General features: G+C 48.1%; 1 protein-coding gene and 1 long non-coding RNA gene across 2 annotated transcripts in view; one reads left to right on the plus strand and one right to left on the minus strand.

Moving 5' to 3' along the window:
• LOC116572723 overlaps positions 1–14740 on the minus strand; it is a 32779-nt gene extending 18039 nt beyond the window's left edge. The window contains exon 1 of the long non-coding RNA XR_004278495.1: positions 13466–14740. This is a non-coding gene — a long non-coding RNA (uncharacterized LOC116572723). The remainder of the gene's footprint in view (positions 1–13465) is intronic.
• A 3702-nt stretch (positions 14741–18442) lies between these two features.
• Positions 18443–26349, plus strand: part of TSPAN14 (tetraspanin 14) — a 53215-nt gene continuing 45308 nt past the window's right edge. The window contains exon 1 of the mRNA XM_032311946.1: positions 18443–18611. The gene's annotated coding sequence lies outside the window, so the exon portion shown is untranslated. The remainder of the gene's footprint in view (positions 18612–26349) is intronic.

Raw genomic sequence — 26349 nt, forward strand, 5'->3', positions numbered from 1 at the left:
AAAAGAGGGGTGAGAAACTGTCACATCCCAGGTATGTTTGGAGGCAGAGCTAAGAGGATCTCATGAACAATAGCATGTGGGATGAAAGGGAAAGTCAAGGATGACTCCAAGATTTGGGGCCTGAGCAACTAACTGCAATGAATTTTGCAGGAGAGGGATGGAAGATGATGAGCGGGAGGAAAGCCCTGAGAAGTGGGGCAGGAGTTACAGTGAACCCACCAGAGGTGTAAGTATCAACTCCAGATACATCCAAACAGTGCTTGGGTGAAAAACCAGCTTCCCAAAGGTACACTCAATAGGATGCAATTTTCGTACATTTTTAAGACACGTGCAACAGTATTGTTTAGAGCTCCATATACACATAGTGAAGTGTAAAAACACATGGAATGATAAACGATCTGCAACCAGGGTTGAGCACCATCTGGTTGGTTTACACTGTAAAAAACCCTATTGCTCAAGACACATCCTAGAATGTCTGGGGATGGACCCAGGCAGCATTTTTTTTTTTTTTTTTTAAGCTTTCTGGGGATTTCACTATGGAGGCAAGGTGGAAAACCACTGCCTTCAATTGAGAAATGACTGTGAAATCCGAGAAGTCCACGGAATTTTCCCTTTTTATGTCTAAGCCCTGGACAGAGCATGTTTTATTTATTTTATTCTGTTTTGTTTTAAAGTTTGTTTATTTAAGTAATCTCTCAACGTGGGGTTCAATCTCACGACCCTGAGATCAAGAGTCACATGCGCCTCCCACTGAGCCAGCCAGGCACCCCTGGACAGAGTATCTGTTGCAGAGTTAGGCAAGAGAAACCCTGCCCTGATTTCCATGTTGTTCATCTGGGAAACATGAAGAAACTCTCCCACGAGGCAGCCAAGCTCAGGCTGTGCTCTTCTGATATCCAGTGGACTCCAAATGGCTGACTGCAGGCTTGGGAAAGAAAGTACACAAGAGAAGCCTGGAACATCTTGTTGTACCAAATGTGAATCAAGCTGTCAAAAACTACTGCAAGCTTGTAGAAAGGATGGACCTGGGATCCACTGGGAGAAAGCTCTTTCTTGCTAAAGAAGGGGCAATTTGAGTATTGTAATTGCGATTGATTAAAGCATGTCAGATATATTTAAAACCATAAGGTCATAATGACCCTAAAAAAAAAGAAAAATTTCAGATGATGATAAGAAATCAGTTCATTTTAAAACCTGGGAGAAAAAAAAAGAAGTAAGCATTTAACCTGCCCTTGTCGCTTCAAAGTAACCAAAGATTGGATGAAAAAATCTCATTCCAGAAGTACTCCCTCAGGGCTGGTCTGGCCGTAATTAGCAATGGTGTGGGAGAGGTCAAGAAATGCCTTGCTGGCCCTGCCTATAGGGAAACTGGCTACAGAACTTCCCCCTAGCAGATGAGACCTTTATCAACACTGTTCATCCAGCAGGATGGGCTGGTCTGTTTCCTACTCTAAATGTTCCCTAACACAGACCAAATCAGTTCCAATCTTGATCCTACCCCTTACTTTATGGAAAGAAAACAGTTCTGTGGAGACAATATTATAAGATCCAATGGTGGTCAGGAAGAGCTTTCTTGATAGAATAGAGCTCTAACTAAGCCTCCAGAACTGGACCACCAATTCACCATGAAACCTTGGGCTCTTCCATTTCTAGGCCCATTTCTCCATCTGTACCGCATAGTCACAGGCCGCACAGTTTCTTCATCAGGACCAAACCTACAGCCCAGATCTCTGTGTTGTTTTTCTGTCCTCCATGGGATCAATGCATTGGACATTCCAGGAAAGCAAGGATGTGTTGGTCTTCTTCACTCCAATTTCCCCAGCTATCATGACAGAGCCTGGTGCTGAATAAATAATAGAGTTTGGATGGCATGACAACCATAAACAAAGTCAAAAGACCAATAAACTATTGGGGAAAAACCATTTAACTGGAGCCTAACCTGATGCCATTTTATCAGAACCTAACTGACCCAGGAAAGAGAAATACAGTAGTCCTCCTTATCTGTGATTTTGCTTTCTACAGTTTCATTTACCCATGGTCAACCACAATCCTGAAGCATATGATCCCCCTTGTTACCTATCATCACATGGTCAACAGTAACCCAATGCTACATCACATGCCTATGTCAGTGACCTTACTTCATCTCATCCTGTCGGTATTTTATCATCTCATGTCATCACGAGAAGGGTGAGTAGAGGGCAATAAGATATTTTGAAAGAAAGACGCCACATTCATATAACTTTTGTTACAGTATGGTGTTATAATCATTCTATTTTATTATTAGTTATTATTATTAATCTATTACTGTGCCTAATTTATAAATTGAGCTTTATCCTAAGTATGTATGTAGAGGAAAAAACACAGTATATATAGAGTTCAGTACAATCCATGGTTTCAGATATCCACTGGGGGTCTTGGAACATACCCCCTGCAAATAAGAAGGGACTACCATATCTAACTCCAGCAGGCTCTCGCTTTCCATGGGCAAGAAGGGAAATGCCTAACCACGACCAACTGTGGCCATCCTGTGTCATTTATGGGGGTTGGTGGGGGTTCGGGTGCATTAAGTAGCATTTGTGAAGTTCACAGGCCAGAGGCACAGGCTCAATAAAAGCCTTACACTTCATCACAGGACTATAGAGCACGGTCCCCTGCCAACACACACACACATTACTAAATTTTATCACCATATCACTAAAGGGCTGTTGCAACAATTCTTTTACCCACTACATCCTGTGCAGCCATCAAGAAAAAGCTACAAGGTATACTAAATGGTAAAAGTCCAGGTCTGAAGAGACAAAATGAGCATCAGGATCAGACTCAGATACGATAGGGATGTTGGAATCATCTGACTGAAAATTTAGAACAATTATGATAAATATGCTAAGGCTTTAATGGTTAAAGTAGAAAGCATGCAAGAACAGATAGACAATGTAAGCAGAGAAATGGACATTTAGGAAAGTTTAAAAAAGAAAAACTAGAGATATAAAATTCTGCAATAGAAATGAAGAATATCTCTGATGAGCTTACTAGCAGACTGAACACAGCTGAGGAAAGAATCACTGAGCTTGAGGATATCTTGAGAGAAACTTTCCAAACTGAAAAGCAAAGAAAAGAGACTGAAAGAAATGGAGCAGAATATCCAAGAACTGGGGGACAACTAAAAATGAGGTATAGCATAGGCACAATGAGAAAGTATACAAGAAGGAGAAGAAACAAGATAACTATTTCAAACTATAATGACTGAAAGTTTCCCCCAAATTATTGTCAGACGCCAAACTACAGAATCAAGAAACCCAAGGAATACTGAGCAGGATGGATGGCAAACAAAACCACATAAACAATAACAAAAAACCCTACAACTGCGTATATCCTATTAAAATTGCAAAGCATCAAAAGGAAAGAAAAATCAGAGGAAAATACCTTACCTATCAAAGAAAAAGATGAGAATTACAGCCCACTTCTCTTCAGAAACCTTGCAAGCAAGAAGAGGGTGGAGTGTAATTTTTCAGGGGTTGATGTGGAAAAATACCATCAACCTAAAATTTGGTAACCTGTGAAATTATCCTTCAAAAATGAAGGTGAAATAAAGACTTTCTAAGACAAACATAAATTGGGGGACTTTTTGCAAGGATGTCTGCTTTAGAGAGAAGGAAAATGACATAGATCAGAAACTCAGATCTACAGAAAGGAAAAAAGAGCATCAGAGGAATAAGTGAAGGTAAAATAAGAACATTTTTCTTATTCTTAATTGACCTAACAGATAGGTTTGTTCAAAATAATAGTAACAGTACATTCAATTATATATGCTTATATTTATGCTTATATATAAGTAAAATGAATGACAATAATGATGCAGCGGGTGGGAGGGAGGAATTAGGATTATTTTGTTATTATAAGGTTCTCACAGTGTTCATGAAATAGTGTAGAGTTATTTGAAACTGGACTTGAATGAGTTGCAAGTGTATGCTTCAAACTCTAGGGCAATCACTGAAAGAAGTGAAAAAAGGAAGAATAACAGATATACTAGGAAAGAGAAAATGGAATCATAAAATGATCAGTTAAAAAATCACTAAAGACAAAAAAAGTGGAAGTTCAAAATAGGAACAAGGACCAAAAAAAAAGCAACAAATATGATAGTACTAATCAAACTATATCAATAACCACTTTATTTTTTAAGATTTTATTTATTTATTTATTTGAGAGAGAGCACGTGCACATGCACACAAGCAGGGGGCAGGGCAGGGGGGAAGAAAAATGTGAGAATCTCAAGTGGGCTCTGTGCTGAGTGTGGAGCCCAGTGCAGGGCTCCATCTCACCACCCTGAGATCATGATCTGAGCTGAAACCAAGAGCTGGGTGCCCAACTGACTGAGCCAGCCAGGCACTCCTGTCAATAACCACTTTAAATGCAATGGTCAAACTCTATCAAGAACAGAGATTTTCTCAAGGATGGCTTTATATCTGTGCATGAAAAGACAAGAGCCAACTGTATGTTTTCTATAAGAGACTCACTTTAAATATAAAGATACATATACATTAAAAGTAAATAGAGGGAGAAAGATATATCATGCTAACATGATCCAAAGAAAACAAAAGTAGCTATATTAATATGTTTCAGACATAGTAGACTTCAGAGCTAGGAGAGTTATTGGGGATAAAGACGGATATTACATACAATACAGGCATTCCTCTCCAAAAAGTCAAAAAATCCTAATGTGTATGTGTCTAACAAGGGAGCATCAAAATACATGAGGCAAACACTGACAGAACCACAGGAGGAATAGATGAATCCACTATTAGAGCTGGAGACTTCAACACCTGTGTGTCAGAAATAGACAGAACCAGCAGGCTGGAAACCAGTAAGGACATAATCGAACTCAACAATAATCATCAATCAATTGGATATAATGAGCATCTATAGACTGCTTCATCAAACAGCAGCAAAGACGCATTCTCCCCCAGCTCACATGGGGCATTCACCAAGATAGATCACAGCCTGGGGCATAAAACACAACTTCACAAATCTGAAAGAACAGAAATTATACAATGTCTGGTCTTAGACCACAGTGGAATTAAACTAGAAATCAATAACACAAAAATAGCTGGAAATCCCACAATACTTGGAGATTAAACAACACACTTCTAAATAACATATGGGCCAACAAAGAAATCTCAAGAGAAAAGTGAAAATATTTTTAGTTAAGTGAAAGTGAAAACTCAACTTATTAAAATTTGTGAGATGCAGTGAAGCAGTGATTAGAAGAGCTTTATAGCACTGAATACATATATCCGAAAAGAAGATGTAAAATTAATTAATCTAAGCTTTGACCTTAGGAAACTAGAAAAGGAAGAGCAAATTAAATCCAAAGAGAGCAGAAGAAAAGAAATAAATATTAGAGTAGAAATCAAGGAACTCGAAAACAAAAAATGAATAGAGAAAATTAACTAAACCAACAAGCTGATTCTTTGAAACGATCCCTAAAATTGGTAAGCCTGTAACCAACCAGACTAAGTAAAAAAAGAGAGAGGACACCAATTCCTATCATCAGAAATGAAAGGATGGACATTAATATAGTCCCTTTGGACACTAAGAGGATAATAAAGGAATACTATGAACATCTCTATACCCACAAATGTGACAACCTACATGAAATGAACAATTTCCACCTAACACATAATCTGCCAACACTCGCACAAGAAGAAACAGACAATTTGAATAGGCTTATATTTATTGCAGAAACTGAGTGATCATTAATAACCCTCCAAAACAGAAAGCATAAGTTTCAGCTGGGTTCACTGCTGAATTTCTACCGAACGTTTAAAGAAGAAATTATACCAATTCACTACAATCTCTTTCAGAAGGTAGAAGTAGAGTGAATACTTCCTAACTCATTCTACAAGGCCAGAATTCTAATACCAAAACTAGAAAATATATTACAAGATAAGTACAGTCGAATATCTTTCATAAACATAAATGTAAAAATGTTAAAAAAATTAGCAAATTAAATTCAACAGTGTATACCAAGAATTATACATCATAAACAAGTGGGATTCATCATAGGTGTAGAAAGCAGTTCAACATTCAAAAATCAATTCATGTAATTCATCACGATAGGCTAAAGAAAAAAAAAATTACATGAGCATATCAACAGATGCAGAAACAGCATTTGACAAAATCCAAAACCCACTCCTTATAGAAACCCTCAAAAAAAAAACAAAAACCCAAAACCTAGTAAATAGGAATAAAGGGGAACTTCCTCAACTTGATAAAACAAATCTATTAAAAAAAAACAAAACAAAACCCCACATAGACAATCATTTCATCAGCTCTCTACTCTATTCCACTCATCTATATGCTTGTTTTTTAGTGCCAGTTCTATCCTATTTTGATTATTATAACTTTGTAATATAGCTTGAAATCGGGAAGTGTGATCCTCTAGCTTTGTTCTTTTTCCTTAGGATTTCTTTGGTTATTCAGGGTCTTTTGTGGTTCCATACAAATTTTAGGGTAGTTTTATCTATATCTGTAAAAAATGCCATTGAAGTTTTGATAAGGATTACACTGAACCTGTAGATTGTTTTGTGTAGCATGGACATTTTCACAATATTAATTCATGGGATATCTTTCCATGCATTTTTGTCTTCTTTGATCTGTCATTAGTGTCTTACAGTTTTCAGTGTAGAGAGATTTTGTCTCCTTGATTAAATTTATTCCTAAATATTTTATTGTTTCTTGATGCTACTATAAATGGGATTGCTTTCTTTTTTTCTATTATCATCCTTTTATTTCTGAAAAGTTCATAATAATGGTCCTTCTCTTATTTATGATTTTAATAATTTGAGGGGTTTTTTCCTTTTCTGCATGATACTACATCCTGTGACATTACTGAATTCATTTATTAGTCCTAGAAGTTTTTGGTGGAGTTTTTATGGTTTCTTATACCATGTCATCTGGAGAGATAATTTTACTTCTTTTCTGATCTGGATGCCTTATTTCTTTTTCTTGCCTAATTGCTATGGCTAGGACTTCCAGGAATAAGTTGAATAGAAATGGTGAGAGTGGGTGAGTCTTGTCTTCTTCTTGATCTTAGAGGAAAGGGCTTTAATTTTATACCATTGAGTATGAGGTTAGTGGCAAGCTTGTCATATATGGCCTTTCTTATGGTGAGGAACAGTCCTTCTATACCTAATTGGTTGAGAGTTTTCATCATGAAATGACTTTGAATTTTGACAAATACTAAACATACTTCTTTCCATTAGTATAAAGGGAGCTCCTGGCTGGCTCAGTCAGAGGAGCATGGAACTCTTGATCTTGGGGTTGTGAGCTCAAGCCCCATGTTGGGTACAGAGATTACTTAAATACATAAAGCTTAAAAAAAAAAAAAAACCAAAAAGATATAACCTGAAAGAGGAGGACATCAATTTTACTTATATCCCATTGTTCAGGCAGGACTCAGGCCTGTGCTTAACTGCAAGTGTGGTTGGGAAATGTAGTTTTTCTCAAGGATGGCTCTATATTTGTTAAACACTGGTGACTCTATCCTTAAAAAAAAGAAAATAGAATGGATTTGCGGTTTCAACCAGCAGTGTCTGCTGTATCATATTGATGGGATAAGACTTGAAAAACTGGTAACAGGAATGCCTGGGTGGCTCAGTCAGTTAAGTGTCGGCCTTCAGCTCAGGTCATGATCCAGCGTCCCAGGATTGAGCCCCACATCGGGCTCCCTGCTTGGCAGAGGAGCCTGCTACTCTTTCTGCTTGTGCGCATGCTCTCTCTCTCTGACAAATAAATAAATAAAATCTTAAAAAAAAAAAAAAAGAAAGAAAAACTGGTAACAGTATTTGTCTCTAGGAACAGGGTACTGGTGGCTAGGGATACAGGTGGGAGCAAAATGTCCCTTTTAAACTCTCATTTGTTCCATGTGAATGCATTGATTAATTCAACATTTTTTTAAATTTTTATTTTTTATAAACATATAATATATTTTTATCCCCAGGGGTACAGGTCTGTGAATTGCCAGGTTTACACACTTCACAGCACTCACCATAGCACATACCCTCCCCAATGTCCATAACCTCGACCCCCTCTCCCAACCCACCTTCCCCCAGCAACCCTCAGTTTGTTTTGTGAAATTAAGAGTCACTTATGGCTTGTCTTCCTCCCAATCCCAACCTGTTTCATTTATTCTTCTCCTATCCCCTTAACCCCTCACGTTGCATCTCCACTTCCTCATATCAGGGAGATCATATGATATGATCTCAGGGGAGAGAAGGGAGTCTTTCTCCGATTGACTTACTTCGCTAAGCATGATACCCTCTAGTTCCATCCATGTCGTCACAAATGGCAAGATTTCATTTCTTCTGATGGCTGCATAATATTCCATCATGTATATATACCACATCTTCTTTATCCATTCATCTGTTGATGGACATCTAGGTTCTTTCCATAGTTTGGCTATTGTAGACATTGCTTCTATAAACATCCGGGTGCACGTGCCCCTTTGGATCACTATGTCTGTATCTTTAGGGTAAATATCCAGTAGTGAGATTGCTGGGTTGTAGGGTAGCTCCATTTTCAACATTTTGAGGAACCTCCATGCTGTTTTCCAGAGTGTTTGCACCAGCTTGCATTCCCACCAACAGTGTAGGAGGGTTTCTCTTTCTCCACATCCTCGTCTGTCATTTCCTGACTTGTTAATTTTAGCCATTCTGACTGGTGTGAGGTGATATCTCATTGTGGTTTTGATTTGTATTTCCCTGATGCTGAGTGATATAAAGCACTTTCATGTGTCTGTTGGCCATCTGAATGTCTTCTTTGCAGAAATGTCTGTTCATGTCTTCTGCCCATTTCTTGATTGGATTATTTGTTCTTTGGGTGTTGAGTTTGCTAAGTTCTTTATAGATTTTGGCTAATTCAACATTTTTAACAATGTACTGAAAAATTTTTGCAAAGTACCGAAAAAGCACATAGTACCCTACATGCTTAGTAAACCTCAGCAGCTTGTTCACTGACCAGAAGTTTCTGTGACCTTGCCCTCACCCCCTCAGAGAGGGCTATATGTGTGGTGTGAAAGTCAGGCCACAGCAAACCGTACAAAATTCGTATGGTTTGAGGAGTTGGGGAAGCCCCATTGGCCTGCATGGGCAGAGGCTTGAAGAGAAATGCAAATTCAGATAAACATGTGGGAGAGCTGCTTTTCTGGAGCCAGTAGACCTAGTTGGCACCCAGCCTTCCTTGTACCTTTCCTGACTGTGCTAGTCTTGCTTAGGGGAGAGAAGGCCAGTTCTGCTGCCAAGCCCTTCCCCAGCACTGCTCATGCAGGGAGGGAGGAGGAGACCAGCAGCCTTCGGGCTTGAGGGTTGGGAAACTGCGCCTGGAGACATGGCCAGCTTCTAGCGTAGGCAGTGCAGCTTGCCCTTTGAAGCAAGGAGCTTCTGAACCTTCTGCCAGGCAGAGGTCTCAGCTGCCTTTATCTGGCTCCTCCTCAGGTTTCTTGACTCAAGAGAACCATGGAGCCGACTTCAGGGCTGCGTGGGGTGAGGTCTGGGGACGCCACCAGCAGTGAACCCTTCAACTCAATCCACGGCCCAGCTCCTCCCACTGGTCCCAGCTGGGCCAGGTGGCACAGCCCAGGACAGACACCCTCCTATCCCCCAATGTACAGACAGTACAGGTCCTTCTCCCTCTACTGGCTCCCGGCACCCCATGGGGCTCCCCACAGCTGTTCTTTAATGCCCAAGGGGCTCCGTGCACAAAGAGAAACACATCTAGCTCTTGTCTAATGTGCACATTTTGTCTAATGTACAATGGAGGAAAATGGAAACAGCATTTCTTTTACATATTCCCATTTGGACATACCTCAGAGATACTGCAGGTTTGGTTCAAGACTGCCACAGTAAAGCGAATATCACAATAAAGCAAGTCAAGTGAATTTTTTGGTTTCCTGGTACATATAAAATTATGTTTACACTATGGTTTATTACTTATGTCTAGGAAGGGTGCTACAGCATTATGTCTAAACAAACCAGTGTACATACCTTAATCAAAAAATACTTATTGCTGGGGAGCCTGGGTGGCTCAGTGGGTTGAGCCTCTGCCTTTGGCTCAGGTCATGATCTCAGGGTCCTGGGATCAAGCCCCCGCATCAGGCTCTCTGCTTGGCAGGGAGCCTGCTTCCCTCTCTCTGCCTGCCTCTGCCTACTTGTGATCTCTGTCTGTCAAATAAATAAATAAAATATTTTAAAAAAATTTTTTATTGCTAAAGAACATGAACCAACATTTGAGCTTTCAGTGAGTTGTAATCTTTTGGCTGGTGGAGGGTTTTGCCTCCGTGCCACCTTGATCAGTATGGCTGAGACTGATCAAGGTGGGGCAGCTGTGGCACCTTCTTAGAACAGGATGACAATGAAGTTTGTTACATTGATTGACTCTTCCTTTCACCAGAGCACTTGGAGGCCATTGGAGGGTTATTAATTGGCTTAATTTCTTTCTGTCCTTTTTAAAAAATATTTTATTTATTTATTTGACAGAGAGAGACATAGCAAGAGAGGAAATACAAGCAGAGGGAGTTGGAGAGGGAGAAGCAGACTTCTTGCAGAGCAGGGAGCCTCATGCAGAGCTCGATCCCAGGACCCTGGGATCATGACCGGAGCTGAAGGCAGACACTTAACGACTGAGTCACCCAGGCATCCCTGGCCTAATTTCAAGGTGGTTGTATCTCAGGGAACAGGGAGAGTGAGGAGAGGAAGAGAGACAGGGGAATGCCAATGAGTGGAGTAGTTAGGACGCACACAACATTTATCAACTGAATGTTCTGTCTTATATGGGAGTGTTTCATGGTGCCCAAAACAATGACAATAGTACCATCAAAGATTACCAATCACAGATCAGTCTAACAATCACACTAATAATGAAAAACTCTGAAATATCCCAAGAATTACCAAATGTAACACAGAGGGTGCAAGTGCTGTTGGAAAAATGGCCCCAAGAGACTTCCTCTTTGCAGGGTGGTCACAAAGCTTCCATTCGTAGAAAATGGAGTAAATGCAAAGCCTCACAAAGCAAAACACAAGATGAGGTATGCCTGTATTATTTCTACAACTAATAAATTGAATTTTTATCTTAACAAAGTAGATTTCCCCGAAAACTGAAACATTACATGTAATCAATTATGCTCTTCCTAATTCTAATGATTCAGTCTCATAAATATTTTAACAGCCTTTAAATATCGACTAGTAAGAATACAGTCATTAAAAAACCGGATCTGCATACTCATACTAAGACTGGTCACAAAATGTGAATGCATGCATCTGAATTTATTATCTGTAGTCAGCAACCCTAACAGCAGACAGGGTAGACATGTGCCCATATGGCACGCATCACTGCCCTTTCTTGGGGAATCTCAGCAAGCTGGCATGTTATACCTCCCGTGGGAGGCCCCTCACCAGATCCCCATGTCACAAACCGTCCACCCTGGACACAGTGACTGGACCTGGGGTGGATCGTAGGCTCTAAATCAGGACCTTATGGGCTGGCCAAGCACCTACAAGACTGGCACAAAAATTCTGCCCAAGAAAGGATGTGGGTGGTGACAGCTGACTGAAGCAACCAGCAACTCATTTGGGGAAACTGCATGTGCCTCTCAGAGAAAGGAAGGGGGCAAAAGCCAAAGACAGAGGAGGCAGTGGGCAGAGGCCAGGCAGGAACCCTGGGCAAGCTGGGGGCCAGCTGGCCAGCAGTCGCTTGAGCAGCAGAAACAAAGCAAGACATCAGGATCCGAGTTGGAATGATGCTCTGGGAGCCAGTGATGTGGAGACCTATTCTGAAGAGCCTGACTAAGGGACTAGCTTGAGGGGTTTTCTACTTCTTGCATCTTCACACAGTCAAAGGGAATAGACAGAAGGAGTTCTGAGCTGAGGTGATGACGTGTGTGGAGGCCAGGCACGTCGGAAACAGAAGTGTATCCAGCGACTTGTGAGCAGGAAGTGGGGGAAACGGGATGGGGTATATAGTATGGAGGGGGTGAACTGCGAGGCCATTCCAAGGGAAGCCTCAACTGACCCGGTGGGGAGGCAGGGGCTGGGGTCACTCTTCAGTTGTCCGGGGGCTTTGGTGAACATTGAGCCCCAGAGCCTGAGGGGAGGCTGCTTCCTTCTGCCAAGGGCAATTCCCTCCTGAGCAATCAGATTCTAAACCTGATCCTGAAGGCTGGTGTGTGCAGTCGCCACCACACTGGAGGTGGAGGCCGGGTCAGTGAGTGTGAGGGCGGTCACTGTGATGTGGTCACAGTGACCAGAGCTGGTCAGTCTCTGTAGAACACTCAGTGAAAAGAACTTCCAATGATTTAGGGGAGAGGGCTGACGGGGTCAGATTGTCATTCTAGACAGTCTAGGGGCGGCAGCTCAGGAGAGAGAGCAAGACTGTCAATAAATGTGAAGCATGGCCAGTTACAGAAGACGTGGAAAGATACAGGAAAGGCTGAGACCTCACAGAGCCTGTAGAGGTGAGGGAGCAGGGAAGTCAGTGCAGTCTGGGAAAAGCAGCAACACTTACGGGGCTATCAGGAGACTCTTAAGGAGTTGGGTGTGCAATATGTGGTCTTTCCTGGGTAGGTAAATAGGAGAGCCAAGAGAACAAAAGCTCCAGGAAGGCGGCATCCCCGTTGTCAGACAAGGATTGAGAAGCCCTCCTGGCCAGGTCCAACATACACACCCGGCAGTGGCTGGATAATCTCGTTTCAGCCAACTGCCCCTAGATGGCAGTGTGAGCACATGGCAGGAACTGCCCAGCAAAACTCCCCAGGGACAGCAAGCTCTCCCCCCGCGCACCCCCCCCCCCCCCCCCCGCACTCGCTCTCTCATGGGACCAGCAAAAAGCTGTGACAGGGACCCAGAGGCACCCATGATGCCTGCAGCACCCACCTATGCTCTGCTCTGCTTCAGGGGGTGTGCAGGGGTACCTCTCTCTCCCCTTTCTGGGGTTGGGGGGGAAGGGTCCTATCAGGATTACTCCTGGCTGGGCCTGAGCATAGACGTCCCAGGGAGGCAACAGCTTCCCAAAGCCCTGGGTTTATGACTCCCCGGGGGCACAGTCTTGGGTGGAAGGTTGGACATAAAGCTGATGGTTCTGGTTCTACCACTTAGGGCTGCGTCACTCCCCGGGACTACTTCCCACGTTTGTTTTATAAATGCATGGCTTTGTGAAGGTCAGTTCACATGAGATTATTCCAGAAGGAACACTTTTTATACTGTCAGGTGACTTTCACTTTCTGTGTGCGTCCCTTATTTCCAAACTTCCAGGGACAGAGCTGGGGGCTGAATGCAGGCAGTCTCATGGGTCTGTGTCTTACTTAACCTTTCTGATCTGTTCCCTCCCTCTCACGTCTTATCTGGCCACTCTGGGGGCTTCCTCTTGGCAAAATCACCTTCTCTCATTTGAAGTGATTGAGGTATGGGTGACTCACAGGCAGGCAGGGCTGGAAGGGCACGGGGAGGTCACCTCCTGGACAAGCTTCTCATTCAGGTCCCAGGTCTACCCTGTAGGTCTGCTCTGGAGTTCTCCTTACTGAGGAAGCTGTCCTCCTCAGAGCCAGCTTCTGGTCATAAGACGGCTGCTCCAGCTCTCCTTCCCACATGCATTCCAGACAGGCAGAAGAGCAAAAAGAGCAGAGCAGAAGCACCTGTGTTAGGAAAGTGAAACTTTCCCAGAAATCCCCACAGCCACCTGCTCATGTCTCCTTGGCCAAGTCAGGTCACATGGCAAGTCTTAGCTCCAAGGGAGGCTGGGAAATGTAATTCTGAAAAATTGGAATTTGCCTGGGACTGCGAGATATGAAGGGAAAAAGACCAAGGCGGAATTCTGATGAACACAGACTTGGAGAAGATCAGGAAGAGAAAGAGGACAGGGACCAAGGAGACTGAAAGAGCCGCCGGGGAGGTAGAGGCAGAGCCAGAAGCATGGTGTTACCAGTCAAGGGCGACGAACGTTTCAGGAAGGAAGGAGTGATCCCCAGTTCCCAGTACTGCACTGTGGAGCTCTGACTGGACCTCACCCTGCTTACCTTTAGACTTCAACACCGAGCCCTGCTTCTGCTCAAGCTGCTTCCTCCCTCTTCCCTGCCCGCAGCCGGTCCACAGAGTTTCGGCATGGAGTCCAGGAAGATCAAAGGCAGCCCTGGGACCAAAACTGGAACTCGACCAAGCCAGAGGGGTAAGGAGGACATCAGGGGACAATTAAGACCAAGCTCTGCCAGTTAACATTTTATTTACAGGTTCAGGAACAGGAGAAGAAACTCTCAGCTGCTTTTTCTTCCTTCCTGCACTGGTTTCTGTTCCCACAATCCATATCTCAGGCTCGTAGTCTGCACTATATAATTCAGCTGTGTTCTTGGTAATTACAGTTCCAGGGGCTGGCCTGGAAACGAAGTCCCGGGTTATAATACAGCCAGCCCTTTTAGGAACTGGGGCTGTCGGTCTCTTGATTCTTTTTATTTTTTTAAACCAGGAAAATAAAATGGGCCTGCTCTGCTTTGAGTATCCCTGAGGCTCCAAAGCCACACAGATAAAATGGGTCAGGTAAAGCCTGGTGGGTCTCATATGGAAGCTGGGAATGGCATAAGTAACTGTCAGGTGAGGCCTGGTGGGGGCTGGAGGAGGCCATGGGGGCTCTGTGGGCATTTCCTTCACCCTCTTTTTTTTAAGATTTTATTTATTTGCTAGAGAGAGGGCACATGTGAGAGAGTGAGCGAGAGCACAAGCAGGGGGAGCGGCAGGCAGAGGGAGAAGCAGGCTCCCTGCTGAGCAAGGAGCTTGATGCGGGACTCGATCCCCAGGACCCCAGGATCACGACCCGAGCTAAAGGTAGTCCCTTAACCACCTGGGCCACCCGGGGGGGGGGGGGGGGGCCTTCTTCATCCTCTTCCTCTCCTGCTGCAGCGTGGCCAACTTGTCCACAAGGGGGCAGTCTCTCAGAGGCTGCTGAGGCTGGCAGGAGCTCCAGGGCTAGTCCATGACTTGTCATGGTGGCTTCACTCTCTCCTTCCTCCTGGCTCTAAGCTCAGGACCTCCTTCACATCTAGAATTCAGCAGATATCATCAGGTGTGAATGACTGCCTTTCCAAGGCCGACTTCACTGGAAACATCTCTGCCTCCATACCCCCTCAATAACGGTGGAGGTGTTCCTCATCAGAGGTGTCCTCTCCATTGGCGCCCATGCCCTTCTCCCTTTTTTCAGAGTCCTCACTCCTGCCTTCCATCCTGGATCATCCCTATCACTCCATAAACTTGCTGTAGTAACTTCCATATTTCAACAAAGCCCTCAGGATTCTAACAAGAGTTAAAGCCAAAAATGGCTACTGGCATCAGAAAACAGAGGATTAAACAAGACAGAAATTTCTTTCTTTCCTAGACAAAGTCAAGAGGTAGGTATCCCAGAGCCGGTGTGGTGGCTCCCTGAACATTAGGAACCCAGATGTAGTCTCACTGGTGGCACTAACATCCTCAGCATATGCCGTCCACTTCGAGGTCTAATATGGTTCCTTGAGCTCAGGCCACATATTCACGTTCTCCAGTGAGCGGGGAAGAGCAGCAGATGCGGAGAGAGCACCACAGCCCTTTACAGCTAGTTCTCAGACGCTGTTCATGGAAGCCTCCCCTTACTGCGGGATGGCCGGAACTAAGTCATATGACCACACCTAGCCGCAAGGGAGTCTGACCACTTGTTTTTATTCTGGGGAGCCATGTAGCCAGGGGGAGAATAGCTATTAGGGTCATCTAGCGATCTCGGCCAAAGTCTCCTGTGAGCCCACATCCGCTTCGAGACCCCTCCCAGTTTTCTTGTTCCCTATTAGACAAGCTGGCCAAACATAATAGTTCCGCCATGGTCTGGCTCCTGCCCCACTTCTCCAGGAACGCTATCCTTTTCACAGTCACCAATGTCCTTCATGTTGCCAGAGTCCAAGGATCGCTCCCTGTCTTCATCTTGTCTGAGCTTTAAGTAGCATCTAACACAGCTGACCACTCTGTTCTAGAAAATCTTTCCTTTCTCCGTCTTTGGAATATAGCAGCCTCTGGTTCTCCTCTTGCCTCCTCAGCCTTTCTTGCTCTGACTCCTTTGGCTCCTCGGGATTCCTCTTGAACCCTCTCTTCTGCCACTACCGGCTCACTCAAGTAACTTCCTCAGCCTTCCACAGCCTTTATTATCTGGAAGATGATGCCTCCCAAAGCCCCACCCCCAGCCCAGGCCTCCTAGTCTAACAATTGAACTGGGTCCCTGATGGACATCTCAAAGTCAATGCGGCTAAAGCAGAATTCTTGATGCTTCTCCCTGAGCTCTAGTCCCTTTCTTCTAGGTTACCTTATCCAACCAATGAGGCCCTGTCTACCAGCTTCCTCTAGCCATAAATTTGAAAGTTATCCCTTTCCTCCTGTGACATCCATCCTACCAATATGTCCTGTTGAGTTCATGTCCAAAATAGCTTCTCTCAACTACTCATCTTACTGTGGCCACAATTTGGTCCAAACCAACATTATCTTTGGCCTGGGCTGCCACAACAGTCTAATTGTCTTTTTGCTTTTCTTTCTGCCTACCACCCACCCAGTGTTTTTGTTTTTTTTTTTTAAGATTTTGTTTATTTATTTGACAGAGATCACAATTAGGCAGAGAGAGGCAGGCAGGGCGGGGAGGGGGGTGGTAAGCAGGCTCCCTGCTGAGCAGAGACCCCCCCCCCCCCATGTGGGGCTTGATCCCAGGGCCCTGAGATCATGACCTGAGCGGAAAGCAGAGGCTTAGCCCAGTGAGCCCCCCAGGCGCCCCCACCCAGTGTGTTCTTCACACAGCAGTCAACCAGAACATGTTGGTCTTCTGCATAAAACCCTTCAATGGTTTAATAAAAAGCCTCCATCCCCAAACAGTCTCGCATGCCCTGCCCATCTCCCCACTTCATCCTGATCCTCCTTCACAGGCTTGCTCTACAAGCTGCACTGTTTTCTGGCAGCTCCTTCTCAGGCCCGAAGCTTACCTTTTACAGGGCCTCAGCACATACTGCTCGCAGCCTTGGAAGGTGTTTGCCTGGCTTTCCCCCAGGCTGTCTCCTCATCCATTTGACTTCAGCGTTTCCTTCTCAAAAACACTCTCCCTGCCAGCTCCGTGGAAAGCGGCTCCTATTCTCTATCCTAGCCCCTTGCTTTTGTTCCAGCATTTATCTCAACTTGTAATTGTCTTCCCCACTAAAAGTAAGCTTTATGGAACAAGAGGCTTCAGCAGTCTTGTTTACTGTTGTATCCTCAGCATCATATAGGACCTGGCACAGATGAGGCACTCGATCAAGTACTCAGTTATCTGCTTATGGGTGACTGAATGGACAGGTTCACCAGGAGGTCCCGGAGCTGCCTGGGATGTCACAGGGAGGCTGCCTCCCCCTTAATAAAAACAACGGGGAATGGACTGAACAGTCTGCATTGCAAGATCTTCTCCTTGCATAGGACTCCACCTGTTGGTTGCTTGTACTAGAATGTGGCCACTATTCTGTGGCCCACCCAGCTCTTTTCCCCCTGGAAGAGTTTTAGAGTCAGAGTGCCTGCGCCTGTGTCTCATTTCATAGGCGGGAGGAGACCACTGAGGTCAGCCAGTACCTAGCCAGCTGCCTGACCACCCCTGTGCAAGCTAGCTATACTTGAAGTCTCCCTCGTTCCTCAAGAGTGCTTTCAGCCATCTCCCCAGGACAGATCTTAGGAACAAATCTCAGCAGGCAGTCCAAAGAAAGGTTGGTATTTTTAGCACCAAGACAAGAAGGAGCAGGTCTTTGCTGCCCAGTGTGCAAAGAAGTGCAAAATATTAACTTACTGCCCTTATCTTGAAGCATCCCCCCTCCCCCGCCAGGCCAGGCAGGAGCACCTATTTTCTCTCTCTCTGCCTTTTTATTAAGTAAGCTCTATGCACAACGGGGATTTAACTGAAGACCCCCCAAGATCAAAAGTCGCTTGCTCTACCGACTGAGCCAGTCAGGGGCCCCGCCTCTTATTTTCAATACGGCCATTTTTCTAATCCTTGGCTCACCCCTACCCGTCACCCCCGTACCCCTTGAGATGTGGCCTCCCCTCGGCCCCCACCAACTCGGGTTTCTTGCAAGCTCGGTGGGGGGGACCAGCCAAGTCGTCCGCAAGGCAGTCGGGACCCGGGGGAGCACACCTTCGTCGAGCGCTCCCCGCGGCCCCAAAGCGAGACAAAGGGGCGGGCTGACTACCAGGCCCCGCCGCCGCCGCCTCGGCGGCAGCGCGGGCGGAAAGGCCGGGCGGCTTGGGGGAGGGGCGAGCCGGAGGCGGGAGGGGCGGGTCCAGGGCGTGGCCTTCCGGGGGTGGGGCGGGGGCGGGGCGGGGGCGGGGCCCAAGGCGCGCGGGGTGGCCTGTACCGCGCAGGGAAGCGGCGCTTTTTTCTCCGGGCCCCCGGCCCCGCCCCTCCGTGCCCCGCCCCCATCTCTCGGACTGCCCGAGTCGCGCCCTCCCACTCTGCGCCTCCGAACTTGCTCTAACTTCCTCGGCCGAGCCGGGCCGAGCCGCCGCCGCCGCCGCCGCCGTCGCCGCCGCCGCCGCAGCCGCCGCAGCCGCGCCCGGGTGAGTGGAGCGCGAAGCCCCCGCTGGAGCGTCGGGCCCTGTCCCCCTCATTGTCTGAGGCAGACCCCCTCCCCCCCGCCGAGCGCCCTCTGGGGACTAGGACTGCTCCCCAGGTTCGGGCTCTGCCCCTCCGGCTTCCTCGCCTCTGCCCCGTAGGCGGCCCCGCGGGCGGCGCTTGCTTTGTCTGACCAGATCGCTCGCGAGGGGCTGGAGGCCTTGGCCGGGACCCCGTTGAGCCGAACTCCGGCGCCGGGCGGAGTGGGAACCGCGGCGGTCGACCAGCCTGGCTCTGGGGGTTCTGTTGCCCGCGTCCTGCCCAAGTCCGCGGACGGGTGCGTGCCAGGTCCGCGCGGGGTGGGAGAGCTCGGGGAGAGAGGGGCCGGACTGCCGCCGCCGCAGCCTGTAGGGGCTCTGCACCCTGTCCCCGACAGCGAATCCAGGGAGGGACACTCCTTTTGGCTCGGCCGGGGACCCTCGGCCCCCCCCAGAGCTCCGGCCAGGGGTAGAGGGTGCTGCAGACCTGGGAGGACCGTCCCCTCCCCCGCCCGGGGGTGGGTGTGCACCGAGTGGTTCACTCCGGCGATGGGCCCCACTCTGCCCTGCACGGATTTGGGGCGACCCGGGTTTGAGTAGGTGGTGGGTGAGCCAGCTTCTTCGTGTGGGTCGTGTGAGGGGTGCTTGGGAGCAAAGCCCCGCTCTTGACCTAACTAGAGCTTCGGTGGAGTTGGGTCTGTGGTTACGGAGTTGTCTGGTCTCGCGCCGCTCCTCCTGCCGAGGAGGAGTGCTGGCGCGGGTGGGTAGGAAGTGTGTGTGCATGGAGGGGTGGTGGTGCCGGCAGGGTGTGTGTTTGTGTGGGTGTGTGTGTGTATAAGGGTGATGATGCAGTGGGTAGGAAGTTTGTGTGTGTAGCGGTGGTGTTGCAAGTGGGTAGGATGTGTGTGTGTGTGTGTGTGTGTGTGTGTGTGTGTGTTTGTAGGGACTTCAGTCCTGGGACCTCTGGGACATGCTTCAGGTGTTTTGCGGGGGGGGGGGGGGGTGTGAGTACAGGGTGTTACATGGGAGCCTCTGCTGGTGTGCTCTCTCCAGTGGTTTGCTCTCTAGAGGTCTTCCTTTCCGGATGGGGGTTGCTTGGGCTCATAGGAGTGGGTGTAGCTGCCTGCCAAATCCTAAAAAGTAGCCTTCCTCCTACCCTTTGACCTCAAAGTAGGGGAAGTTAATGCCGGCTAGGTGCTTGGGCCACTCTTCCCTATTTGTGAAGGGAAACCTGGCGTCTGGGCTCTTGGAGGACCCCCAGCACCCCTAGATCCCTTCTACTTCCAACTAGCCCTGTGGTTGGCAGAGGCACCCTTCCTTCCAGGAATCCTCCTGGGCTCTGGCACCCTCAGAATGCATCCTCTCCTCTCTTGGTCTCATAGGCCCTTCTAGCTCCTCTCTCAGTTCTCTCCAAACTTTGTCCCAGTCTGAGGATCCCTAGGGTCTGGGAGACAGGCCGCTAGAGGGATTTTTCCCTCCCTTCTTAACTTCATCATCTTTTGTTGTCCCACCTTCAGCTGGAGAATTCTTGATGTCTCCATCTTTGCATTTTTGAACTGCACTGCTTGGACCGTCAAATGTGACCTTCAGGTCATTTAACAAAGCATGATTGATAGTCTGTGGGATACGAGAGGGGCCAGCTGCTGTTCGCAGGTGCTGTTCCAGGCTCACGACTCCCTCACTGGCCCGTAAGCTCCCCGTGGTCTTGGAACCCAGGCTGGACATAGGTAGTAGGTGCTCTCGGATGTTTTATTGATCTGGGCTTGATCTCAGCTTTAGTAGCACTATCCAGGCAAGCAGGACTCCAGACCCACTGGTGCTTCTGAAGGTAGCTGCCTCAAGGAAGAAAAGGTATGAGGGAGAAGGGCCTACGGAGGGTTGGCTGCCCAGGGAAGTTCCCTTCCTTTACCAGCCAGGGAGCTGTGATAATCTCTGAGGACAGGTGAGGGTTTCCCATGTTTGAGAGTGGGAGGGCAATCCTTGTGCCCTGCCCTGCAGGTCATGGTGATAGTGGAGACCAGGGAGTTCTGGGAGCCCTGGGTTCTGGAGACATTTCCTGAAGCCTACCTTAGGTCACTGTGAACTCAGGGATGTGATGGTTTTCAGTTTGGTGGAGCCTACAGAGTACCATTGTGCCCGTCCTGGGCAACCTGTGCTGCAGTTATGACCTAGTGGAGGTTATGGAAAGTTTATAGCCATTCTATAGAAGGTTTGAGAGTGCTTTAACAGTGAGTTTATTGAATCTTACTCTCTCTCTTTTTTAAAACAAGATTTTATTCATTCATTTGACAGAGAGATCACAAGTAGGCAGAGCAGCAGGCAGAGGGAGAGGGAGAAGCAGGTTCTTTGCTGAGCAGGGACCCTGATATCCTGGGCTGGATCCCAGGACCCTGGGATCATGACCTGAGCTGAAGGCAGGTGCTTAACCGACTGAGCCACCCAGGTGCCCTGAGACTTACTCTTTATGGACCTGTATACCAAGCACTATCCTGGAAGCTTTACTCACATTAACTCATTTAACTCTTGGACCGACATAATGTATCCATCCCATATGATAGAGAAGGACACTGTTGTAGAGAGGTCACAGAGTAACTTGCTCTAGGTCTCAATGTGAGCTACTCTCGTCATTTCTAATGTAAACAGAGCCTTTGTATGAAAGGTGTTTAGGACGCTGCACAAGGCTGGCCCAGAGTGGAGCTGGTAAGTCCTTTAGTGCAGGATCCTTTGATCCCCTGCTTCAGAAAGCATCTCATCTGTCTGGGCATGCAGCCTGCATCCCTGACCCCCTGGTGAGGCACTGCTGATGTAGCTTTTGCCTCCCTTGGGCCAGGGAATGGGAAGCCCAGCACTGCCAGGCAGGGAGGCTTGGGGAGTGAGTTGTGGCCTCTATCTGTCTAGATAGATCAGGGTTTGCTGTCATAACAATCCCCAAATCTCTGAGGTTTAAAGTAGCAGCAGTTTATTTACTGCTCACACCATATCCATTGCATATGTGCTTTCTGTTGTTCTACTGCGAACCCATGCTGATTAACTGGAACATTCTAGACCCTTGGACAGAGGGACAGAGAGTGCTGTCAGTCTCACCCTGGCTCTTAAGGCTCCTGCCCAGAAGCGGCATTTCAGTGGCGGAAGCAGCCATGTGGACTTACAGACCCCTAGAGCGTGGGGTGAGGAAGAGGACTGGAGACATCTGGTCAGTAGCACTGACTCCCTACCCTTTGCCTGCCACCGTTCCTGCTCTGTGACTTCTTCCCAAGGCCCAGGCCTGAGTGTCACGTTTCTGCGTCATCAGAAACATGGGTCAGGAGTTGAAGAAACACTGTTGAGGCTAATGATGAATTGGGGTTCCGTATTTGAAGGGCAGAGGGAGGGTGAGCGAGACTATGGGTTGGGTTGGTAATGGGCAGTCTGCAGAGGCAGCCCGCCCTCTGACCCTGGGCAAGTTACCTGAGTTCCATGGGTCTTCTTTTGCTCATTCATGCATTCATTTATGGGCCCAAGGACTCGTGGTGAGTCCCAGGCTGTGGATTCTTATTAAGCACATGTTCAGCTTCTAGCCCAGTGCTGAGGGTTGTGCACTGGGATGACGACCCCTGTTGCAGGGTCCTGGTGGCCTTTAAAGAGGGATATGAATGCCGATGGGGAGGGAAGTGGGCTCCTGCTCCCCCTCACTGCCCTGGCACATCAGCGCTGAAGTTCTTAGACTTCCCCATGCTTTATCCATAGATGTCTGGTGGAGCAGCCATCTCTTCTAGAAGCAGGAACAGGTAGAGGCACCCCTATAGGCCTTGCCCTTCTTCTTCCATTTCGGAGACTCTGGGGCTGAGCTTGTAGGCATGTAGGAAAGGTTAATGAGGTCACTAAAAGCTGGAAGCGCATGGAGAACAAGATTGATTGAGTGTGGGACTGGGATGGTTGTCTGGCTGTAAAGGGGGTAGAACCCCTCCATTAATTGCAGTTTTCTACTCGAGCCCCCCTTGAGGCATATTAAAAAGCCAGCCAAGCTATGGAACTGGCTTTTGGGCTTTGTCACCTGCTTTGTCTCTGGTGACTTCCAACAGGGCCAGGAAACCCTAGTGGAGGTAGTGAGACCCCAGGTGCTTCTGTACTGGGTAAACTTACTATGCTTATTCCTGATTCCTCCTTTTTCAGGTCCTCTCCGCTTTCCCATCTGGAATAGGGGGAGAGGTCATGGGGGTATACAGCAATGGCTTCACTCTTGGCTGGTCACCAGAGTTCCCGGGGTACTATGGAAACTAGTGCTTTGTGAATCTTCGGCCTAGGTGGATGCCAGTGTTTCTTGTTTGTCTTACCTTCCATTATTGTGGTGTCCTCTCTGAATCAATGTGGGGTATTCATTATGCCCCCACATTCATTTTCTACCAAACAGCACATTTTTTGGTTCACAGAAGGGCAGGTGCCTGTGTTGGAACAGCACAGTCCCGGCTGGTGGTGGGAAGTGTTCGGTGCCTCTGCCGATCAAGCATGAAGACGAATGACATTGTCCAGCTTGGGGTAAAGGGCTGACATAAGACAGCCAATCTGCAGGCTGGCCAGACAAGGGACCTGGACAAGTCTTTGATTTTTTTTCCCCCCTGCCTGGACTTGATTGTTCTCATCTGTAATGAGAGAAGAATCTGCCCTTTCTGTCTCTCATGGGTTTACTGTGAAGCCCAAGTATACATTTCAGGTCCGAGAAGCAGGACCGAGTCCCGGCGTTAGGCCTGACGCTCTGGTTTGGGACCGCTGCCATCACGTTGACAGTTCTCAGCAAAGTGTTCACCAGCAGCTGATTCTGGGAACCCCACTTCCTCTACTCTTGGGCTTGGTGGGGTGGGGTGGGGCTGGGCCAGGTTCTGCCGTGCTGTGGTTTTCCTCTGGGAGGCCTGGTCTGCTGAGCTTCAGTGCGCCTGGGCAGGGTGGGGTTAAACCCTTCCCTTCTCCAGATCTGTTCTGCCTTCCTTCCTGAGAAGCCAGGGAGAAGGCCTGGAGTCCTGGTGTCCATCAGCTGGATAACTGAAGGAACTGGCACCTCTCTTAGTGGACTCTGCCAGCCCGTGCTCTATGGCCCAGAGCCATGGCAACTTGCTCTAAAGTGGCCTCTGGGATCCTCATGAGAGGGGAGCTCGTGGTGCTGCCTGAGACTGCGTGTTCTCTGGAATTTGGGAGAGCTGAGTCCCGGCTTTCCTGCAGGGCTAAGGTTTGGGGAGAGGCAGGCCAGGACAAGGGGCCGGGCAGGACTTGAGCCTGAGGAGAGGTTTGATGACCTCTCTGGGTTTTCCCTGACAACGTGTACCAGCTGCTGGGACCTGTGCCAAGCTACTCTGCAGGGCCCAGAGAGCTTTTAAAAAAAGGCTTTGAGGAATAATTCCTAGTCCTTACACCTACAAAAGAGTCCCTAGCAACTGCTGGAATTGAATGCGTGTCCCCTGAAACTCATCTACATCGGGAGGTTTGAGTCCTGAGCCTGGGAGCGCTGAGGGCCACAGCATATCCGAGGACGTGCGGTTCCAAGGCCAGGTCTTGGGCTCACAGCCTTAGAAGGCCTTTGGGGTACCCGAGCAAAGCTGGGCTCATTGGAAGATGGCATTAAGGGAAAGGGCCACCTCGTGTTTAGATTTGGGCTTCCTGAGGAGGGGTGACTGGGCCCCACTCACCTTCTGCCTCGGCTCATGCCGCCGGTGACTTTATGCAGCAGGAGCCTTGTGATCCCCCGTCTGTGGCACCTTCGCTGTGCTCAGGACTTGCCTCATTCTGTGCCTCTGGCAGCTCTAGGGAGAGGCTCTGCTTGCCCGCTGAGTGGCCGTTGTCATGAAGAGACCTCCACCTTGTCTGGCCAGCCTGCAGATTGGCTGTCTTATGTCAGCCCTTTACCCCAGGGCCAGGCAGATTGCTCTGTCCCCGGGCCTTGGTGGGGAGGCCAGGCCCAGCTCCAGACCAGGTGGTTCCCACATTTTGGGTCAAGGAAGACTTGGAGCTCCGTTTTGTTAAAGAAATAATTAAATATTATTATTTAATATTTAATTATTTAATAATAATTAAATAATTATTCGGACACTTGTTAAAGCAGTAAAGCGGACTTTCTGTAAGTCTAGTGCAGTAGATAGGACTTCTGCTCTGGGCTTTTGCAGTAGGGAAGAGAGATTGGGCTCCACTTCAGATACAGCCTGGAAAGTGGAGATTAATGGCTGAGGAGTGGAATGGAGGGAGTTGGTGGATGGAAAAGGGTAGGAAGATCTTTTGCTGACAGATCTCAGGATTCTGTCAAAGGCAGGCTAGGGTGATCCACTGTTATCCAAGGGTTGTTGGAAGATGAGGAGCTGGTCAAACATGGAGGGCGAGGGATTCTGGCCAAAGAGACTCAGCAGGATTCTTGCTGAGACTGGACTCTGCAAGGCCAGAGGTGGAAGCCCAAGGTCAGGCCTGGCTGAGCGGAGGGCTCCAGAGAGCCTGGCTAAGTCTGGTCAGGGAGAGAGACGTCTGTCAGGGTTCCGAGGCTTACAGCAGCCTGCGTTCAGCCTGGTTCGCACACTCTCCTGAGCTCCTCACTGTTCACGCTTGTTTCTCAGGATTGGTGGCTTGCCCCGTTTACAGAAACCTGTGTCCTTGTCTTTTCGGCATCTCCTGGCTTCTTATTTTCCGCCTGTTGGACTGCCCCTCAGCAACCTGGGAATAGTATAGACCTGGGGCCTGGATTCCCTGCAGCCCCCTACCCTCGCCCTCTGTTGCCAGATCTGTTGGGTGCCAGACCACAGCCCCTTGATGCTGGAGGACCCTCCCTGTTTGACCCTTGTTTCTTGGCTTCTATACCTTGTATTTCTTGTTCTCTCCATCCTGGGCAAACCAGTCCAACAGCTTTGTGGATCTCCCTCCTCCTAGGGACTGGACTGCTTCATTTGTCTGAGCCTGGCCCAGGGAGGTACTGGATGGGGGGGGGTCCCCTTCCCCTGCCATGACTGCCTTCTGGTGGAAGCCCCCTAGTCTCCTTCCCCTGTTTAAGGCCTTCCCATCCCTGCATTCAGCCAACCAGGCGCGATGCTCCTTGTTTTCTCTCTGCCCCTCCTCGCTACGTGGTCAGTTCCCACTGATGACCTTGTTTGGTGTGTCTTCTACTCCTGGGGCATCTCCTGTCTCAACAGCCAACTTTTTAGGAAGGAGGCCTCCCGCTGTTGTGAGACAGAAACGTGTGTGAAGAAAATCTGCTGGTTGGGGGTTGGGGGCCTTCCTCACTCCTGAAGACTGGAGGCCAGAAGCTGGCTCTGTGCCCTCATTCTGCTGGCTACGGTCACTCTCTCCTGTCTCCTAGGTGCTTCCTGTGAAATACAAGTAATGGTGTAAACACAGATAAATTTTGAGATACATGTTGACATGTGGTGTGGTGGGGTTTTCATTCCCCAGGGAGCAAGGAGGAAGGAGTAGCACGTACCCAGGTGCAGGAGTGGCTCAGGCCCCTCTGGGTTAGGGTAGCCTGAACTGCTGCCTTGTGGAAAAACAGATGAGGTCATGGGGCAGGTGCCCCTGAGGTGCCCCAGGATTTGGTGTGTGGGAGGATCAGTGCTTACTTGGGGGTGGGGTCCTTGCCCACTCACGCAGGAAGATCTCTGGAGAGGAGCCGGTCTTGGTCTGATGGAGGGTTCGAGGATTCTGGGCAAGAGCTGCAGAGGGGTTGTGCCAGGTGCACTGAGAGGGGCAGGGACTTGCTTTC

This window comes from Mustela erminea, chromosome 14 (genome assembly GCF_009829155.1).
Source record: "Mustela erminea isolate mMusErm1 chromosome 14, mMusErm1.Pri, whole genome shotgun sequence".
NCBI classification, from domain to species: Eukaryota; Metazoa; Chordata; class Mammalia; order Carnivora; family Mustelidae; genus Mustela; species Mustela erminea.